General features: G+C 37.1%; 1 pseudogene; it reads right to left on the minus strand.

Moving 5' to 3' along the window:
• Positions 1-8,373: 8,373 nt before the first annotated feature.
• Positions 8,374-20,794, minus strand: part of LOC150042565 (vomeronasal type-2 receptor 116-like) — a 37,322-nt pseudogene continuing 24,901 nt past the window's right edge.

Below are 20,794 nucleotides of genomic sequence, written 5' to 3' on the forward strand. Positions count from 1 at the left end.
TTCGGTTTCAGGTCTGATTAGTTTTGGGGCTAGGATTAGGATTTGGTGTAGGTTTCAGTTTAGGGTTAGGTTTGGGATTCAGGTTAGTGTTAGGGTTAGAGTTTGGCTTATCATTATGGTTGATTTTCAGTTTCGTGTTAGGTTAGTGTTAGGGTTCGGTTTCGGTTTAAGTTCGGTTTTGGGTTCTAGTTAGGGTTCGTGTTCGGGTTAGACTAGGGTTAGGGGTCGTGTTTGGATTAGATTTATGCTTTGAATTAGGTTTAGGGTTAGAATTAGGTCGTGTTCAAGTCAGGATGGGGTTAGGACTCTGTGTACATTTCAGTTTAGGGTTAGGGTTAGGCTTTGTGTTTGGATTAGGATACAGGTTAGAGTTTGTTTTAAGGTTAGAGTTAGAGTTCTGGTTCAGGATAGGGTTAGGGTTCTGGTTAGGGTTAGCGTTTGGGGATGGGTTAGGTATAGAGCTCAGGTTAAGGTTAGGTTTAGTATTCAGATTAGGGTTCAGGTTTGGGTTAGAGTTTGTTTTAGGATTAGGGTTAGCATTCAAATTAGGGTATGGGTTAGGGTTATGGTTTGGGTTGAGGGTAGGACTAGGATTTGGATTAGGTGTCAGATTAGGGTTAGGTTTCAGTTTCGAGGTCAGGTTCGGGTTCTGGTTACTGATAGTGTTAGGGTTTCATTTAGGGTTAGGATTAGGTTGCAGGTTATGGTTATGATTAGGGTTAGTGTTAGGGTTCAGGCTCCTGTTCAAGTTCGGGTTCAGTTTAGGGTTAGCTTTTGGGTTCGTTTTTGGGGTATGGTTATGGTTCATGTTAGGGTTAGGGTTAGGGTTAGGGTTAGGTTTCTGGTTAGGGTTAGCCTTAGGGGTATGCTTAGGGTTTGGTTTCAGGTTTGGGATTGTGTTAGTGTTAGATTTAGGATTAGGTTTTTGGTTAGGGTCAGATTACATTTAGGGTAAGGTTTCAGGTTAGCCTTAGGGCTACCATTTCGGGTTAGGGTTAGGTTTAGGATTAGGTTTGGGGTTAGGGTTTGGGATAAATGTAGGCTTAGGTTTCAGGTTAGGGTTAGGGTTATAGTTTCAGGTTAGGGTTAGGGTTAGGTTTAGGATTATGTTTGAGATAAATATAGGCTTTGGTTTCAGGTTAGGGTTAGGGATACATTTTCAGGTTAAGGTTAGATTTAGGTTTAGGATACGGGTTGTTCGAGTTAGTGTTAGGGTTTTGATTAAGGTTAAAGTTAAGGTTCGTGTTAGAGTTAGGGTTAGGGTAAAGGTTAGGGTTCAGGTTCATGTTCAATTTATGGTTAGCGTTAGGATTCGGTGTAGGTTTCATTTTAAAGTTAGGATTCAGGTTAGGCTTTTTGCCTCAGGTAAGGGTTACAATTAGGGTTAGGCTTAGGTTTAGGTTTCTGGTTGGGGTTGGTTTCGGTTAGGTTTTGGGTTAGCTTTAGTTTTGTGGTTGGGGTTCTTGAAGGGTTAGGTTTAGAATTAGGGTTAGGGTTCAGGTTAGGGTTAGAGTTAGGTTTAGGGATAGAATTAAGGTTAGGGTTCAAGTTTGGGTTAAGGTTAGGATTTAGTGTAGATTTTGGTTTAGGGTTAGGTAAGGGTTAGGGTTAGGCTTAGGATTCAGATTAGGTATCAGATTACAGTAAGGGTTAGGGTTAATGTTCTGCCTTGGGTTCGGGTTCAGATTGAGGTTAGGATTAGTGTTAGGGTTAGGTTTAGTTTTCAGGTTATGGTTATGGTTTGGGTTATTGTTAGGATTGGGGGTCCAGTTCTAGTTCAGGTTACTGTTAGGTTTATGGTTCATGTTGAAATAGGGTTAGGATTTGAGTTCCTGTTAGGGTTAAGGTTAGGGTTCAGGTTAGGGTTAAGATTCAGATCAGGGTTAGAATTCCGGTTTGGACTTGTGCTAGGGTTAGGGTTCTGGTTAGGGTTAGTATTAATGTTTAGGTTAATGTAAGGTTTGGGTTTCAGGTTAGTGTTAGGGTTATCCTCACCAACAGTCCAGTAGAGTTTCATATGAGTTACATCCCCAACAGCATTTGTTGTTATGTTTCCTGATAAGGGCCATTCTAATTGTAATGAGGTGGCATATCAGTGATGTTTTTGTTTGCAGTTCTTTTATGGGTAGAGGTGTTGAACACTTGTTTATGTGTCTTTTGGCCATTCTTATTTCTTTCTCACAAAAACAACCCTCCCCACCATATCCTTACCTTACAACCTCAATACTTGCATTGCATAGTCAAATTTTAGTATCTTATTTTATTTCTTCATTGTCATTGGGGAATGGACACTGCAATAGTAAATTGGCATAAATTCAGACATGAGATACACATTATACTATAGGAATCTTTGGATGTAGACATTTAGGAGATGCTTAGGCATGTGGGAAACAGGTTTGCTTGGAGGAATTTAGACAAAACACCAAAGCTTCAGTAGGGAAATTTTGCTATCTTTTTTGTTCTCAGGAGTACTCAGGGAATTTTGACACTACTTGATGTAAAAACATGATAAAGGATATTTTCTCTGTATAGAGCTATTTATATGTTATGTTTAAATGCATGTATTGCAACATTTTAGAAAACATAAGATTTAAAATTCTTGTGTTTGAAATTCAATGCAAACTAAGCATCCAATCTTTGGCCATATACTCAGTGTTTCTACTCTAAATGATATGAAAGTCTTCATTTCATTCAAAGGAATCAATAGGGTTGAACATAATTTTCTCAGTAAAAACGTCATCAGAATTTAACAAAAACTAATACCTGTGAGAGTAGTGAATGCAATATATTTGAGAGTCTCTGCTTAATACTGAATTATAACTGTTTTTTGTACTTTCATGAGACTTTTCATGCTTCTCTTCTAAGATGTCAGTGTTTTAGTTCTATTTTAGTGGGGTAGGCTATCACTTGGGAGTAAGTAGGGAAAATACACTCTACTTCTTTCCTTCAACCTAAAGAGAGAATGATTGAAACAAAAGAGGGAAAACTAGCTTTTGTAGTTATTACACACAAGCAGATTGCAAAATACTAAGAATGTGTTCCATGGCACTCACATAGAATTATGTCAGAATGTACTATTTAATTCCAGAATACCATATGATGAGTGAATTACTTTTACTTGACTACTTTTTTAAGAGCTTTGTTTGGTTTTAATCAGAAAAAAACACCTTATATCATTTCTGCCAGTCCTGGGGCTTGATTTCAGGGCCTCGGCATTTCCGTGAGCTTTCTCAAGGCTGGAGCACTACCACTTGAGCCATGGCATTATTTCTGGCTCTTTCTGTGTATGTGGTATTGAGGAATCAAACCCAGGGCTTCATGTATTGTAGGCAAGCATTCTACTACTAGGTCATGCCCCCAACCCTACTTGTCATTTATTATTGCAGAGAAGAATGAAGAATATCTAACAATAACAGGTGTAGGAATGTGGAGATCAGTGTATCCAAGGTTTGCTATATGAATGCAAATGTGAACGAATCAATGAAAGATTGTCATTCCCTATCTGATGCCTGGAATGGGCTTCACATGTATGCTCACATGCACGCACTCACACATGTGTAAGTGTGTGTGTGTGAGTGCGCGCGTGTGTGTGTGTGTGTGTGTGTGTGTGTGTGTGTGTGTGTGTCTCAAAACCAGAGCCTAGGTGCTCTCCTTGATCTTTTTTGCTTAAGGTTAGCATTCCATCTCTTGAACCATAGCTCACCTCTGGCAACTTGGGGAGGAATGTGATGGTTAATTTCAGACTTTCTTGCCTACACTGGCTTTGAAACATGATTTTCAGAATTCAGCCTCCTGAAAAGCAATGAACCTGATGAGTAGTCCAGTCTTCATGAGGTAGCTGTTATGGTATTAATTCATTTGTACCATGTCTTTATTATATTGTTTTTCTGTCAGCAGCCATTCTGTTATGCTTTCACTTTCTTCAAAATTTGCTGACACAACTGCAATATAGTTGTTGGTGGATGGCTTTTCTTGATGAATAAACGGCTAATGAGCACCATGTTTCCATTCATTTCCACCAACCATCCTCTATCAAATATATATGTTGAATATTTTTTACTTAAAAACTGTGTGTGTCTCAATTAAACTTTCTGGAATTCTTTTTCTGAACTGTGTGGTTGTTGTTACGGATGTGATAAAAAAACTACTTTGACTTGTTGTTTTGTTTTGAAGAACTGCATGAAAAGCTGCCAATACTATAGCACACATTTGCTTAGAGAGCTGAAGCTACATGATGGTCATTCCAGGGTTTTTCTATGACACTGGCTTTATAACAACAAATAGAGGCATGATTTACAAGCATCAATATCAGAATTTTTGCAGCTCAAATCTCAGTAGCCAGGTTAACCTGTAGCAAGGCTTATCTCTAGAGTGGAGTTTTAGGTTGCAGAGTCTATTGGAAGTACCAGCAATTTTCATGGAGTGTTTTGAAATTTGTTTCTCTCTGCCTCCAGCATTTCACTGACTTGTTTGTTTTCAGGAATTTTAGCTTAAAAAACAAACTGCTTCTGAGTCTTTTCTCTGGGTTGAGGCTTGTCCTCAGGGAATAGACACCCTTTACCTGAATGGTTTTTGGCTCAAGGCTTGTTTCCTACCACTTTGAGCCACAGCTCTACATCTGGTTCTCTGGTGGTTAAGTGAAGATAAGTTTCTCAGGACCTCCTGCCAGGGCTGTATTTGAACCTCAGCTCTCAGCCCCCTGAATTCCTAGGATTAGTATTGTGTACCACAGAGCTCCACTGATCCTAGTATTTTCTATCAATCTTGATACCAGGGATTTTATTTGAGCTTAACACTCTGTGTCTAAAAGAGTTGTTTATTTTTATTTCATTGGGTTTTCTTGTGTGCATGAGCCTATGGCTTCCTCACAACCGGCAATATAAAGTAAAATTGTGTGACAACATTTAACCCTAAAAGTACTAGAATTTTGCTCTGTTTTTGTGCCTCTTATGAAAATAAGGTGAGCCAAAGCCTGGAATATATGTTCCAAGATTGAGTGGCTAATGAGCCCTCATCTTACTGAGCAGTAAACCTTTGAATATTCTGTCGGATTTTTTTGATGTTTTATTACCACCAATGTCAACATCAGAATTTCACCTCTCTAATGACTATAACATTTACACAACATTGACAGGGTGTCTAAAGCACCATGTCTCGTGTCATTGCCTTAATTAGACTTGATAACCTTATTTCCTTTTTGAAGGCCAACATGCATACTGATATATGCATAGTGGGTATTGGGGAATTCGTGTGCTCTGACGAGTATGAATTGATTGATACTAAATGGGACACAACTGTTTTACTCATGAATAATAATCCAACGCCATTTAATAAATTATTTAAATAAATCAGGAAGTAAATTATGAACTTCAATAGAAACTGAAATTGTATACCCATATATTTTTCTGTTGTTGTTCTTGGAATGTTTTTATATCTGTGGGTTTTTCCATATATTTTTATTGTAATAAATAGAAAGGTTATATTATATTTGCCAGATAGAAGGTGCATTAATTCACATATATTGATACTCCTTGTCATGTCTTGATCCCCATTTCCCTCCCCCCATCCCACCCCTCATCTTGTTTTCCCCCTTTACCTATCCAATTTCAAAAAACCAATTACAAATATATCCAATATTTCAAATAACAAAGTGAGATACTGTAACAATATGAGATAACCAAGGGACCACAAAAGAGGTGAGATGTAACATATTACATTAAGGACAACAACCACTCATTATATGGCTTTGTTTCTATATCTTAGAGGTCCTTTCATTTAGCATCATACTGTATGACCTTATGTTTCTAGGTTTGCTCTATTGCAAATCTCTGCTAGGAGAGACCAAGGTTTCTACTGATTATGTCAAATGAGGGAAACCATTGAGCCTTTGAGTCTGGCTTACTTCACTTAATATGATTTTTTTCTAAGTCTTTCCATTTCCTAAAAAATGGGGCAATGTCATTCTTTCTGACAGCAGCATAGAATTCCATTGTTTACAAATATCACATCTTGTGGATCCACTCATAAACTGAGGGACATCTGGGTTGGTTCCATATCTTTGCTATGATAAGTAGTGCTGCAATGAACATTGATGTGCTAGTGGATTTAGTATGTTTTTGTTTTTGGACAATTGGGTAAATCCCTAGTAGTGGAATTGTTGTGTCTTGGGGGAGCTCTATGTTTAGTCTTTTGAGGAACTGCCATACTGCTTTTCATAGTGGTTGGATGAGTTTTTACTCCCACCAACAGTCTAGTAGTGATCCCTCCTTGCCAGATCCCCTCCAGCGTCTGTTGTTATTAGTTTTCTTGATCCTTGACATTCTAACTGGAGTGAGGTGGAATCTTAGAGTTGTTTTGATTTGCATTTCTTTTATGACCATATATGTTGAGCATTTCTTCATGTGTCTATAGACTGTCTTTAAGTCTTTGGCCCATCTTTTAATGGGATGGTTGTTACTTTGGAGATTAGTTTTTGAGTGATTCAATTTTTTGAGCAGTTGTTATATTTAAGATATGAGGCCTTTGTCCGTTGTATGGTTGGTGAAGATCTTCTCCCATTCTGTAGGTCTTCTAATTAATTTACTAGCTATGTCCTTTGCCATACAAAACTCTGCAGTTTAATGCAGTCCTACTTACCCAGCCTTTCTCTGATTTGTGAGTGTCATGATATATTTAATGAAAATGTTACCAATTTAGAAATATTTGCTCAGTAGTGTGCCATTTAAAACAAACATAAACACAATGGTTATTTGATAAATACATTATTATGTTTCCATTATAATTCTAATGTAATAGACACAAAGGTGTAATAGTCACAAAGGTGAGAAGAAAAGTGCAATGTGAATAAATGTGTAGTGCCGTGTGTGAATGAATGTGAAAGACTGCCATTGTGTAATTATATGGGTGAAAAAGTCATATGCTTCCTGAAATAAGTAGAGCTCAGTAATTCAATTTGTTTCAAATAATGAATGATAAAGTATATATAATGTCTTCTTGGTATAAACTGTAACAACACTAACTGATAACATAAAAAGAAAAATATGTATATCTAATATATATAATTGTATATATATGTAGAGTGATTTAAAATAATTTGAAAAACGAATTCAGCCATGATTAAGCAAGCTATTATGTGTCTAGTCTTTCCTCAGATATTAATGCATAGATATAAGAAATTCTGATATAAAGTATAAGTATATTATTATAGCAGATACAACTGATTGTTTAAATTCAAAAGCTATATGGAGAAAGAAGAAAGGCAGAAAAAAGAAAATGAAACAAAAAAAGAGAGGGAAGAGAAATTGAGAGGATGGCAGGAGACTGATCAAGAAAACAGAAAAATACTTCAAAATGCAGTTATGTAATGCAGAACTATAGAAGAATTAAAATACATTTTGAGCAAAAGAAAATACGGAACATCTTTTTTCCCCATATATTTTTATTGTAATTAATAGAAGGGTTACATTATATACAGCAGATAGAAAGTGCATTACTTCACAAACATTGATAACTTTTCTCATGTCGTTTCTCATGTCTTGGTCTCCATTTCCCTCCCCCTCCCCACCCCTCATCTTGTTTTCCCCCTTTCACTATCCAATTCCAAATTACCAAATACAAATATATGCAATATATTAGATAACAAAGTGAGATACTGTAACAATATGCGATAACCAAGGGACAGCAAAAGAGGTGAGATAAACATAGTACATTAAGGACAGCAATCATTCATTTTATGGCTTTTGTTTCTATATCCTAGATACATAAGTCCATATAGGAACATTTTTACGTGGAAAATAATAACAAAATATATGTAAGGTAAACATAGTGAAATATATGCATGAAGTTAGTTTAATTTAAATTATAGAGTAATATCTATCAACCTAGACACACAGGAAGCTGTTGATTGGTGATCACGGTTTTAATGCAACCTGGAGAAAAATTCTTATCTCCAATTACCCAGCAAATAGCCAAAAGTGATGTTGGTGGTTGAAGTGGTAAAGCCCCAGCTTTAATCAAAAATCCAGGGATTATAGGCAGGATTTAAGTTCAAGCTCCAGGACAGGTAAACAAAACATCAATTTTAGGCAAAGAATTATGCAAGATCAAGTAAAAGAAGAGGCAACAGTAAAAATAAAGTAGTGGAGATGATGAGATAAGTCCAGACTAATTAAAAAGCATCGAAAATACACATATTGAAATTTAAATTTTGCTAGTTATGGATAGAATTTTGAATGTAGCATTACTAGAGAAAAGTGTAAGAGTCACTTAGTAAATGAAGTGATTCCAACCATATGAAGTAATATATGATAGAAAAAATCAGAGTAGATTTATTCTAAATCTTTTATACATTTGAATAATCATGTTGGTTTCATATTAAGAGGATTTGTTACTACCAGTCCGTGATTTCTCCTGGAATTCATGCAGACAGTTTCTATCTGGTCTTGAAAAGTTGATGTAGCATTTGGGGGAAAAGATGCAGCCCAGGAGCACTGCACTAGAGACCAAGAGTGAGAAGACCTCTACAGCCACCATAAGCTTCCCCTTGGCACTGTGCTAGACAGTCAGGAAAGTGAGCCAGACACTGGAAACACCAAAAATGCTGCAAGTCAGGAACTTGGCTTCATTGAAAGTGTCAGGCAGGTTCCTGGCCATGAAAGCCACAGTGAAGCTGGCCATGGCCTGGAAACCCAGGTATCCCAGAACACATTGGAAAACAGTGAGGGACTCTTTGTTACACAAGATAATGATGTGGCCACGTTCAGAGTGTATATCTGTGTCAATGAATGGAGGAGCGGTTCTCAGCCAGATTCCACAAAGTGTCACTTGGATCAGAGTGCAGATGGGAATAATGAAGTTAGGTGCCCCTGATATCAGCAGCCACCTCATCCTTCTCCCAGGAGAAGTGGCATTGAAACCCAGAACTACAGTTAGAGTTTTAGCCAAGACTGCAGAAACAGCTACAGTGAATGCATCTCCAAATGCGGTTTGTTGTAGAATACAGGTGACTGTGTTGGGACGACCAACAAAGAGCAAACAACAGATAAAGCAGAAGATGAGGGAGATGAGCAGGATGTAGTTGAGAGCCTGTTTATTAGCCTTGACAATAGGGGTGTTCTGATGTTTCACAAACACCCCAAGAACAACTGCTGTGAGTGTAGAAAAACAAAAGATATACATGCTAAAGCCATCCCTAAAGCCATCCCTAAAGGCTCTCCATAACCCAGGATTCTTGTTGCTCTTTGCAAGTGCCAGGGCCAGCCGGCAGCAAACCAGGGTTCGCGGATTGGGATTCCTGAAATAGCGGCAAGGACTAGGAAAAAATAGAAGAGAGACAAACAGATGGAGTTCGGGAGGCCTACAGCCCAAGTCAGCAGTCCAAGAAGGCTGTGAGCTCCAGACTGCCGCCTAAGACTCTCTCATTTATTTTTAGTTCCGACCTTAAATACTCTTCTTAAAACTAGGGAACTGCCAGAGGCTACATTCATACAAAATAGTAAACAAGTCACATATAGGATAAATGAGAAAGTCATCCTGATAAGAACTGATTGACATTGCTTAAAGTTATCCTGATAAGAACTGATTGACATTGCTTAAAGTTATCCTGATAGGAGTTACTTCCTTGTGTATACAGTTGTGTAGGTCCAAGGTCAGGTCCAAGGTCATTGACCCCACAGTCGGTCCCCAACATGCAAGCACTTTTTTCTATCTCTTGGCATACTGATGATCTGGGCACCTCACACATTGCTCTGCATCTAGTGCAGAAGTCAAATAACAGTCCCTCTTAAAGAAATTAAAAGTAAATTAGTAAATCATTATGTAGATATATTTTGACATGTCAATAATTACTAGCAAAAACAATATTTTTACTAAATATTATAAGTTATACTCATTACTATTTTTGTATTTAATATGTTCTCATATTGTTTGCTACAAACCTAGTTGAAGTTGTTTACTTGAGATGACTAACATGCATATTGTTTCTTGCCATATCTAATAACCTAACAATAACCTTCTGTATTTTTTCATGCTTCCATAATAATTCTCATACTTTCATGCACAACTCAATGTTCTCAACAAGGTGAAAAGGAAAGCTGTACTATCCTGTATTTCTATGTGCAACATGAATACTGGTCATGTGGCCCTTCCTTGCAGTTATATTTGTCTCTGCTACTCACCTGTCATGCAGTAAGGAACCCAGAACCAAATCATTTATTGAAGGTACAAATTCATATGTACAACATTTGTAGGTCCTTCTTACATCATACGTGACCAAACACTTGCTCTGTTTTAAGAACATGTCTGCTCACAAGAAACAAAGCTGTGAAAGATCTGTGTATTCTTTATATTATAAAATAATTTGGAGAGAACTGAGACCTTGTCATTAAAAGAGTTTTTCACATAATATGACAGAGATCAAATTTAAATTACCGAGTAGTTGAATCAACATGAATACAACAGACTCCAGAAAAGGTAATCCTATATATAATTCAGAATGCAGTACCATCCATTGTCACAATTAAATTAATAAGTAAAAGAAGGAAGACTGATTCTTAATGCACAACATTTTCACATATTTGCATGGATTTGGGTGGGCACTAGGCAAGCGTATAAATTTCTCCCAAAGCCGAGAACACACCTGTCTCATTAGCAGGCTCATTCTCTGAGCAAGGATTACAGTCAAAGCAACAGGCAGCCTTTTCCTCCTGAGAGGATTTCCTGAATCCAGGAGCACAACTCTCACTGCAGACAGAGTCAGTAGGCTAAAAAAAATAAGATGTGTGCCAGTAACTGTTTAGCCTTTTTCCTAATTCTCCCAAAGTTCTTTTATTTGAAATAATTGGATTATGAAACACATTATTTCTATACATATAAATCTAGTCCGTTAATTAAATGGTGATAAACATAAACATTTTAAAATTCAGAGATTAATATTGAGAATGTGAATCTTTGTGAAACATCCTTGAATTCATGTCATTTCATGTCTCCTACTCATCTGTGAAATGGTAAAGAGCAAGGAGGAAGAATCCTCTTTAGAATTAAAAAAATATGCTGTAAGTTAAAGCACAGAGCTCTCTATTAAGGATCATGTGAACCACATATACATATTATCTTCTTACTTTTCCATTATCTGTGCTGTGAGAATCTTTTTCTCACAAATTCAATGATTTCATTCAATGATTCCTTTCTTAGAAATATCTATGTAACAGACCAACCTACCATTAAATGAACTTCCACATAAGAGAGCAAAATAAACAATTCAAACCAATAAAGTGATGCCTGAGACAATTTGTAACAATGTTAGAATATGCTAAGAAATATGCAAAGTATATTTTTGATAATATTCTACATAAATATTTAGAAACGAACTTACATTTTCTTAGGGGGATGCTGACTCTGGAGCTTGAATTCAGGGACCAGATACTATAATTGACCTTTACTTTACTAAAATTTAGCACTGTACCATTTGACCCAGAGCTCAAGCTTATTTTATTGGTTATATATTGACAGAGTCTCACAGACTTTGCTATCCTGTAAGGCTTAAAATTCGTCCATAATTTTACATCTGGGCGAGGCAGCCTCCTGATAAGATAGGATTACAGGCATCAGTCACCAGCACACAGACTTGACTATTTGGTGGTTAAATTAAGAGTTTTCCAGGTATTCCTGCTTGGATTGACTTCAAACCCATGGTAGTCAGACCTGAATAGCTACTGTTATAGGAATCACTTATTCCCATCCAATCAGCTGTACACATTTTGCGTAAAGTTAACTTCTAAATCCTTAAAATATTACCGTTAAATGCAACCCCCCTCTGTCGATTCTATGGCCTACTCTATTATATCTTCAGATAAAGAGAGTTGATGACCATGTAGAACATTTGGAGAAAATTTTTCTATTTTCACCTCAAGATCAAGACCTTCTGGAAAACTCCAAATGTTCACAGTGTCATATTCTGCCACCAATTATCTGTTGTCATCTAAAATCACCTGACCTCCACCAGGATTGTAAAATATGATGTTTTTCAGAAAATAGTGTATCTGAAAGAGATTACATTATATTATGGTGAAGTATATTCCAAGGTGCAGATAGAAGAACTGAACTGAGAAAAGTTCCTGATTGCCTTTAATCTCTGATTCAGAATTCAAGGATAGCAGAAACATCTAATGAGGTACTCCAGAAGAAAACTTTGAAGGAGTAAAAATAATCTTTCTTAATCTAGATTAATTGGCAAAGGAGTAAAATTCCTTTTTTTCAAGAGAATCTTATTTCACATAAATAATCATAAATGAAACATTTCTAAGATAGCTATTTCCAGTTTGCCACAAACATAAATTCTATCAGTGTCTATAGTTTGAGCTCGTGAAAATTGTAATACCTACAATAGAATGCAACTAGGTCACTTACAAAAAATTATATATATATATATATTATATATATATATACTTTTGTTCAGCAGATTATCCTTAGAAACTCTTAGGGAAATGGATACATTTGTCCTTTTTCTTTTTTTCCATATATTTTACTGTAATTAATAAATGGGTTACAATATATTTGCCAAATAGAAGGTACATTAATTCACATACATTGATACACTTTCATATGTTTTGTCCCCATTTCCTCCCCCCACCCCCTCCCCTCATTTTGTTTTCCACCCTCCCCTATCCAATTTCAAATAATCTAATACAAATATATCCAATATATCAGATAACAAAGTGAGATACTGTAACAATATGAGATAACCAAGGGACAGCAAAAGAGATGAGTGGTAACAGTACTTTCAGGACAACAGTCATTCATTATATGGCTTTTGCTTCTATATCCTAGAGGTACTTTCATTTAGCGTCATACTATATGGCCTTATGTATCAAGGTTTTGCTTTGTTCCAAATCTCTACTAGGGGAACCCAAGGTTTCTACTGATTATGACAAATGAGGGAAACCATTGAGCCTAAGTTCCTTTGAGTCTGGCTTACTTCACGTAATATGATTTTTTTCTAGATCTTTCCATTTCCTAACAAATGGGGCAATTTCATTCTTTCTGACCGCAGCACAGAATTCCATTGTGTACAAATAACCCATGTTGTTGATCCACTCATCAACTGAGGGAAATCTAGATTGGTTCCATATCATTGCTATGGTAAATAGTGCTGTAATAAACATTGTTGTGCAAGAGGATTTGGTATGTCCTTAAGAACCTTAAGTACCTTAAGAACAACAATCTTTAATTATATGGCTTATGTTTCTATATTCTCCAGATCTTTTCATTTAGCGGTCTACTATATGGCCTTTTGTATCAAGGTTGCTGTATTGCAAATGTCTGCTAGGAGAGCCCAAGGTTTCTACTGATTATGACAAATCAGGGAAACCATTGCGCCTAAGTACTTTGAGTCTGGCTTACTTCACTTAATATGATCTTTTCTAAGTCTTTCCAATTCCTAGCAAATGGGGCAATGTTTCTTCAGGTGTCTACAGGCCATTTTTGTTTCTTCTGCAGAGAAGACTCTCTTTAAGTCTTTGGCCCATCTTTTAATGGGATTTTTGTTACTTTGGAGATTAGTTTTGGAATGATTCAAATTTTTGAACTGCTGATATATTTTAGATATGAAGCCTTTGTCCTTTATATGGTTGGTGAAAACCTCCTATTTTGTAGGCTTCTTAATTAATTTACTAGCTATGTTCTTTGCCGTAAAAAACTCTGAAGTTTACTGCAGTCCCACTTATCCAGCCTTTCTCTGATTTGTTGTGATTCTTGGTCTTTATTAAGAAAGTTTTGATATGTGCCAAGGAGGCTTAGTGTATCTCGTATTCCTTCTTGTAAAGTTTTCAGTATGTCAGCTTTCACCTCGAGGTCTTTGATCCATTTGGAGTTAATTCTATTGCAGGGTGACAAAGAAGGATCCAACTTTAGTTTTCTGCAGTTGCTTAACCAGTTCTGCCAGCACCACTTGTTGAAGAGGCTATCTTTCTTCCATTCGATATTTTTGGTTCCCTTGTCAAAAATTAGTTGGCCATAGGTCTATGGTTTAATATCTGCGTCCTCAGTTCTATTCCATTGATCTTCAGGCCTCTTCTTGTGCCAGTACCAAGCTGTTTTGATTATTATAGCTCTGTAATAGAGTCTAAAGTTTGGTATTGAAATTACTCCCAAGCTGTCCGTTCTGCTAAGAAGTGTGTTTGCTATAAAGGTTCTTTTAATATTCCATATGAAATTTTGGATTGCCTATTCTATTTCTTTAAAAAATGACATTGGGTTATTGATGGGTATTGTGTTGAATTTGTAGATAGCCCTTGGCAAGATTGTCATTTTCATGATGTTGATTTTTCTAATCCAGGAGCATGGGAGGTTTTTCCATTTCCTCAGTTCTGCTTTAATTTCCTTTTTCAGGGTTTTAAATTTTTGCTCAAAATGATCCTTTACATTCTTAGTTAACGTAATTCCTAAGTACTTTATTTTCTTTGAGGCTATTACAAAAGGAGTTTCTTTCTTGATTGTTGCCTCATTCCTCTCACTCTTGGCATAGAGGAAGGCAGTTGATTTTTGAGGTTAATTGTATACTCTGCTACATTGCCAAAGTTTTGAATCATCTCAAGGAGCTTGGGAGAATTGTCTATAGAATTCCTTAAACACAGAATCATGTCATCTGCAAAGAGGGATAGTTTTATTTCCTCTTTCCCTATTTGGATCACCTGTATGCTTGCTTCTTGCTGTATTGCTCCTGCTAGGAAATCTAATACTATGTTAAAGAGGAGTTTAGAGAGTGGGCATCCTGTTGATGTGTTGAATTTTATTAATTGATTGCGTATGTTGAACCAGCTTTGCCTCCCTGTGATGAATCCTGTTTGATCATAGTGTATAATTTTTTTGATGAGTAGTTGTAAATGCTTGGCCAGTATTTTGTTGAGAAGTTTTTCGTCGATGTTCATCAAAGAAATAGGTCTACAGTTCTCTTTCTTTAATGAATCTCTGTCTGGTTTGGGGATGAGAGTTATACTGGCTTCCTAGAATGAATTTGGTAAAGAACCTTCATTTTCAATTGCATTGGTGTGAGCTCTGCTTTGAAGACCTTATAGAATTCAGCAGTGAATCCCTCTGGCCCTGGGCTTTTCTTAGGTGGAAGGTCTCTTATTGTCATTTCTATTTCAATGCTTGAAATAGGCCTGTTTATTTGGGTTAGTTCTTCTTGGTTCATTGTGTGTATGTTAATATTGGCTAGGAATTCATCCATTTCTTCTAGATTTTCAAATTTGTTGGTGTAAAGTTTTGAGAACTATTCCCTCATGATAGTCTGGATCTTGTTAATTTCTGTCTTGTCATTATAATTTAGGAGTGTGATTTTGTTTATTTTGGTATATTTCCAATGCATTTAATTCTGCTTTGATTTTAATAATTTGCTTCATTCTACTGGGATTAGGGTTGGTTTATTGCTATTTTTTCCAGGACCTTAAAGTGAAACATTAAATTGTTGGTTTGCAATTTTTCCAATTTGTTATTGAAGGCATTCAGAGCTATAAATTTTCCTCTGAGTACTGCCTTTGCCATATCCCAAAGGAGCTGGTATTTTGTGTGCTCCTTTTTGTTAAGTTTCATAAACTGTTGGATTTAGTTCTGATCTCCTCAATGACCCATTGGTGATTCAGCAATGTGTGGTTCAACCCTCATGAGTTACAGGGTTTTCATTGGTGGAGATGGTTTTCTGTTCCAATTTGATGCCCCTGTGGTCTGAGAGAGTGCAGGGAATAATTTCAGTGTTTCTGAATCTGTCCAGGTTTGTTTTATGGCCTAAAATGTGGTCTATTTTGGAAAATGTTCAATGTGCTGCGGAAAAAGCATAGATTGTGTTGTTGCTGGGTGGAATAATCTGCAGATGTCTGTTAGATCCAGTTGGTCTATAAAGTTGTTCAATTCTAAGGTTTCTCTGTTGAGTTTTTGCCTGGTTGATCTGTCCAGAGGTGATAGTGATGTGTTAAATTCACCAACAATCACTGTGTTTCAATCTATGTATGGTTTAAGTGAAAGTGAAGTTTTCTTGATGAAGTTTGGAGCTCCGGGCTTATCTGTGTGGATATTTATGATCATTCTGTCCTCCAGGAGGAAAGATCCCTTGGTTTTTGATCCAACTAGATAATCTATGTTGTTTAATTGGAGAGTTAAATCCATTGACGTTGAGACTCAGAATTGAAAAATATTTATTAGTTCCTACCATTTTTACAAGCTTTCATTAGGGCCTGTGTCTTGATAGTTTTTGTGGTACTGAGATGTTATGGGTTTTAGGTGCCATGTCTTTCTTTGTATTTTATTTGGGTTGGTTTACTATGTGTAGAACATCTTTGATAATTTTCTGTAATTTTGGTTTTGTTGCTATATAATGTTGCAGCTTTTCCCTGGAATGGAATGTTTTTATTTTTCCCTCAGTTATGAATGAGAGTTTAGCATTGTAGAGTATTCTCGGTTGGTAGTTATTTGATTTCAAGGCATGACAAATATCCTTCCAATCTCTTCTTGCTTACATGGTCTCTTCTGAGAAATCTGAGGTTATTCTGATAGGTTTGCCTTTATAAGTGTTTGTTCTCTTCTCCCTGGCTGCTTTTAGGATACTATCTTTGATCTCTATTGATCCAGTTCGAATTATCATGTGGCAGTGGGAGGTCCTTTTCTGGTCAGGTCTGTTTGTAGTTCTAATAGCTTCTTGTATCTGGATGGGCCTGCCCTAGTGGATATTTGGAAGGTTCTCTGAGATGATTCCCTGAAGTATATTTCCAATACCATTGACCTCTTTCTCCAGAGCCTCCTCAATACCAATTAGGCTTAAATTAGGCTTTCTAATTGTATCTGGGATCTCCTGTAGCATTTCTCATATTTCCTAGATTTGAATTGACTCATATTCTCTTCTTTCTCTATAAAAACTAAATTATCTTCAACCCCGAAAATTCTCTCTTCTGCATTGTCTAACCTGCTATCAAAGCTATCTACTTTATTCTTCATCTCCCTTGCTTCTAATTGCTCATTTTTGATGCTTTGCATCTGTTGTTTTAGATCATATATGGCTTTCTTTAGCTCCTTGATTTCCATTTAAGTGGTTAGCTCAGCAAGTTTATTCTCTTTGGACATTTGTTGGAGTTCAGTCACTTTAGTTTGTGGAGTCTATGAATTCGCCCATTTTTCTTTGAAAAACCTTTATTAGGTCCTCCTTTATGGCTTCCTCTTTTTCATGTATCACTTTATAGTTTCCTCTTGTTTAGCTGTGGCATCCTCCCTTATCCTTTCTTTATGTTGTCACACTTTTCATTAATGATGTTTATCAATTGCATTTGTATAGCACTTGGAAGACCCTCCCCTAGATTTGCCACTGACTGCTCCATTGCCTGTTTATGTTGGGTGGGAAATGCTATTCCTTGATTTGAAATTTTTCTTGAGTTTCTTGTTCTGCCCATTTGAAAGTGGGAGCAAGATTAATAATAAACAAGATTATAATTTTTCAGATATAACCAACCTTTATTTGGGTGAGAATAGATGTTCGCTCTTTTAGATTGGTAATATCACTCTTTCTTTCTTTTTGTGCACTTACATACAAATGTAATACAATCACACATGTCCAATTTATGACCGAAACAATAAGCCCCTCAATCCAATATCTATTGTATTTAAGTCCCTCTGGACCTAGAGTATAATTGAACACCAAGGTACACATCATTGCTCAACAATCATCAAATGTAGATCCAAGCATTATAAGAGTTGATGGATGAACAGAGGATCACAGACAGAAAAATAATATGAAAGAGGAGAAGGGAGGTAGGAAAATAATACTGCGGGAATCTAAGAATAATATAGTAATGAAGAAAAGGTATTGTGTAAGGATAACTGACCTAAGGTGATAGACAGGTAGAATATTCGAGTAGAAAGTTTAGATGAAGTTAGATAAAAGTTATGAAAATAAGAAGATTAATAAGAAGAATATATCAAGAAAAGAGGGAGGTAGATATAGGAGATTTCAATGGTACAAATTTTAAAAAGAAAAAAAGAAACAAAACAAAAACAAAATAAAAGAAAAGAGAACACATACACTCCCAAAAACACAAAAGGAAAAGATGGGGGGAGATTCCTCAGGTTTCTGGGTTCTTGCCCAAGAGATACTTGGGTTGAGAACCAGGAGTTTAAAAAGCAGGTGACTCTATCAATATGGATACCGTTTTTATTCAGATTGTACCCAGAGTTTTCACTGTGTTTCTAGTAACGACCACAGTGACAGAAGGACTGCGGGAAAAGAGAGGAGAAAAAAAAGAAATGAATCATTACATTAGAAAAAAAGATGTAGGTTAAATGGCAAAGAGAAAAAAAGAACATCTAAAAATACAAATGAAATGGGGTAGAAGTTTTTTTGGGTAGGGGGATGGGCAGGAAGAGGAAACCTGTCTCCACAATTTTCGGGATCTAAACACTTCACAAAGTCTTTTTCTATTGTGATTTGGTTTTGCGGTTTTTCAGATCAGACTGCTTGATTGGTAAAACAAAGCTGGAAGATGCACGGGCAGTTTTGTTTACCACATCTGGGAACAGACTTCAGCAGTGCTGGGGCCGGATTTCCGTCTAAGGGATCTTTGGGAAATCCTTTGCCAGTTAGAAAGATGGCGCTGTCAGCACTACCTCTCAGGCTCCAATTGCTTTGGCTGGGTCTTTCCCAGCAGTCACGAAGGCGCTGCTCTCAGCTGGAGGAGGAGGGGCTACCTCACAATCCCATTCCGACAGCAGAAGTGGAAACTTCTCCTTGAAGGCACTCACAAATTGCTGGATTGTCCGGTTCCTTGAAGCTGGCAGGTCCGTGCACGGCCGGGTGTCATCTCTGGGCTCTCTGAAGCTCTGTATGGCTCTGTCTGCAGCTGGCAGGTCTGCGCTGCTGAGAAGCGCTGTCTCTGCTCTGATTCAGAACAGCCTTTGTCTCCAGGGCAGCTCCGGGGCTGGCGGGGCTAGCTGTGGATTTGTCATACACAGCCTATATTATACTGAGTAACGTTCCATGGATTCCTAGTTTCTCCTGAGCTTTTCACAGAAAGGGGTGTTAGATCTTGTCAAATGCCTTTTCTGCATGTATTGAGACAATCATGTGATTTTTTGTCCTTGCTCCTGTTGATGTGTTGAATTATATTAATTGATTTGCGTATGTTGAACCAGCTTTGCCTCCCTGTGATGAATCCTGTTTGATCATACTGTATGATTTTTTTGTCTATGTATGTTTCCTTTATTAAAAATATGCATTTTTGAAATCATAATTTTGGCCTAGGATATATGTCCATGCTTGAGCTCTCCAACCCCTTCATTTTGTTGAAGAGGAAACATTTTGAGAGGTGAGATTCTTCTTTTCCCCTTCCTTTCTTTCACTTTTTTTTGGTTAGTGTCAGCTTGTTAGGAATGAGGAATCCTGGCTCTAGAGACCAGTGTTATTTTCCCCAAATGCTTGAAAATCTCATGAAGTCATGTCTTGGCACCATCTTCTTTCTATTTTTTGGTCTGTTTCTTATTTCCTCCTTTTCCCCCTCTCCCAAGTGAATCACTCTCTTTACTTTCAATAGATTTTTGTTTGAATTCTAATTATAGAATGGGGTTGGAATGACAAATCTCAAATCTTTATTAGAAAGCTGGTGTCATCCAAGTTTCTTCTTTGTTTTTTTCATTTCTTTTTTTTGCCAGTCCTGGGGCTTGAACTCAGGTCCTGAGCACTGTCCTTGGCCTTTCTCTTCAAGGCTAACACTCTGCCCTTGAGCCACAGTACCACTTCTGGCTTTTTTTCCCCATGTATGTGGTACCGTGGAATTGAACCTGGGTTTTGGTGCCTGCTAGTCAAGCACTCTACCACTAGACCAAACTCCCAGCCCCTCTTCTTTTCTTTTAGCATCAAGTCATGCACCTTTGCATGGATCCTGACTGGTTATTGAATATACTATACTTAGAACCCAGTGTACCTAGGTGTCATGCTGGTCTTTGCCCCTCATCTCAGCAGTGATCTTCTGGGATGTTCTAGAATCCTGGGAATTCCTCAGGTTGTTCTTTATACTTCTTTGCCAAGGTGGCCTCCCAAGCACAACTTAAGGACATCTAAAATAGAATGCATGTATAACTCTTCTCCGTTCTCCTTGGTTCTCACATGTCACCAAGGAGTTGGACTAGAATATTGTCACCACATTTCTTCCTGGTGTCTGTTTTTCATGGTGCACTTGAGTCTGGCACACAGATCCTGTGATTCCTTCTCCTGCATTTATGTTGCTGTTGTGATGTCCTCTCACATGATCTGTGATGATATTACACGCATGTGTGAAAAGAGATTCGCTCCTCCTAGCAAAATTACCCATCAGGTAAAGGGGAGTTGGTACAAGATTCTGTACCATTCTTCAGTCTTGCTGTGTGCTTTTACACTTTATTCCAGCCATCATCCCCAGATGACCTCATTTAATGAAGTAGGATATTTATGGAGGGCACCTGACAAAAGTCTTTTTTTGCAAGGCTGAAGTAACATTTAAAATCATGTTGGTATTTATACACACCTATGTGTCCTTGTTATTGAGGATATAATATACCGTTGTTGCTATGAAGGCTTTTCACACACACAAAAATGAAGAAACAATACGAATACATTCAGGAATCAGAGATATAGAAAAGTGTGAACAAATGAGCTGGGATGATGGCTTACACTTTTAGTCCCATCTGCTCAGGAGACTGAGATCTGAATAATCATGATTTAAAGCCAACCCCAGTAGGAAAATCTGTGAGACTTTTTATCTCCAATTAACTGGAGATGCAGCTG

This window comes from Megascapheus bottae, chromosome 35 (genome assembly GCF_031878675.1).
Source record: "Megascapheus bottae isolate mThoBot1 chromosome 35, mThoBot2.hap1, whole genome shotgun sequence".
NCBI lineage: Eukaryota > Metazoa > Chordata > Mammalia > Rodentia > Geomyidae > Megascapheus > Megascapheus bottae.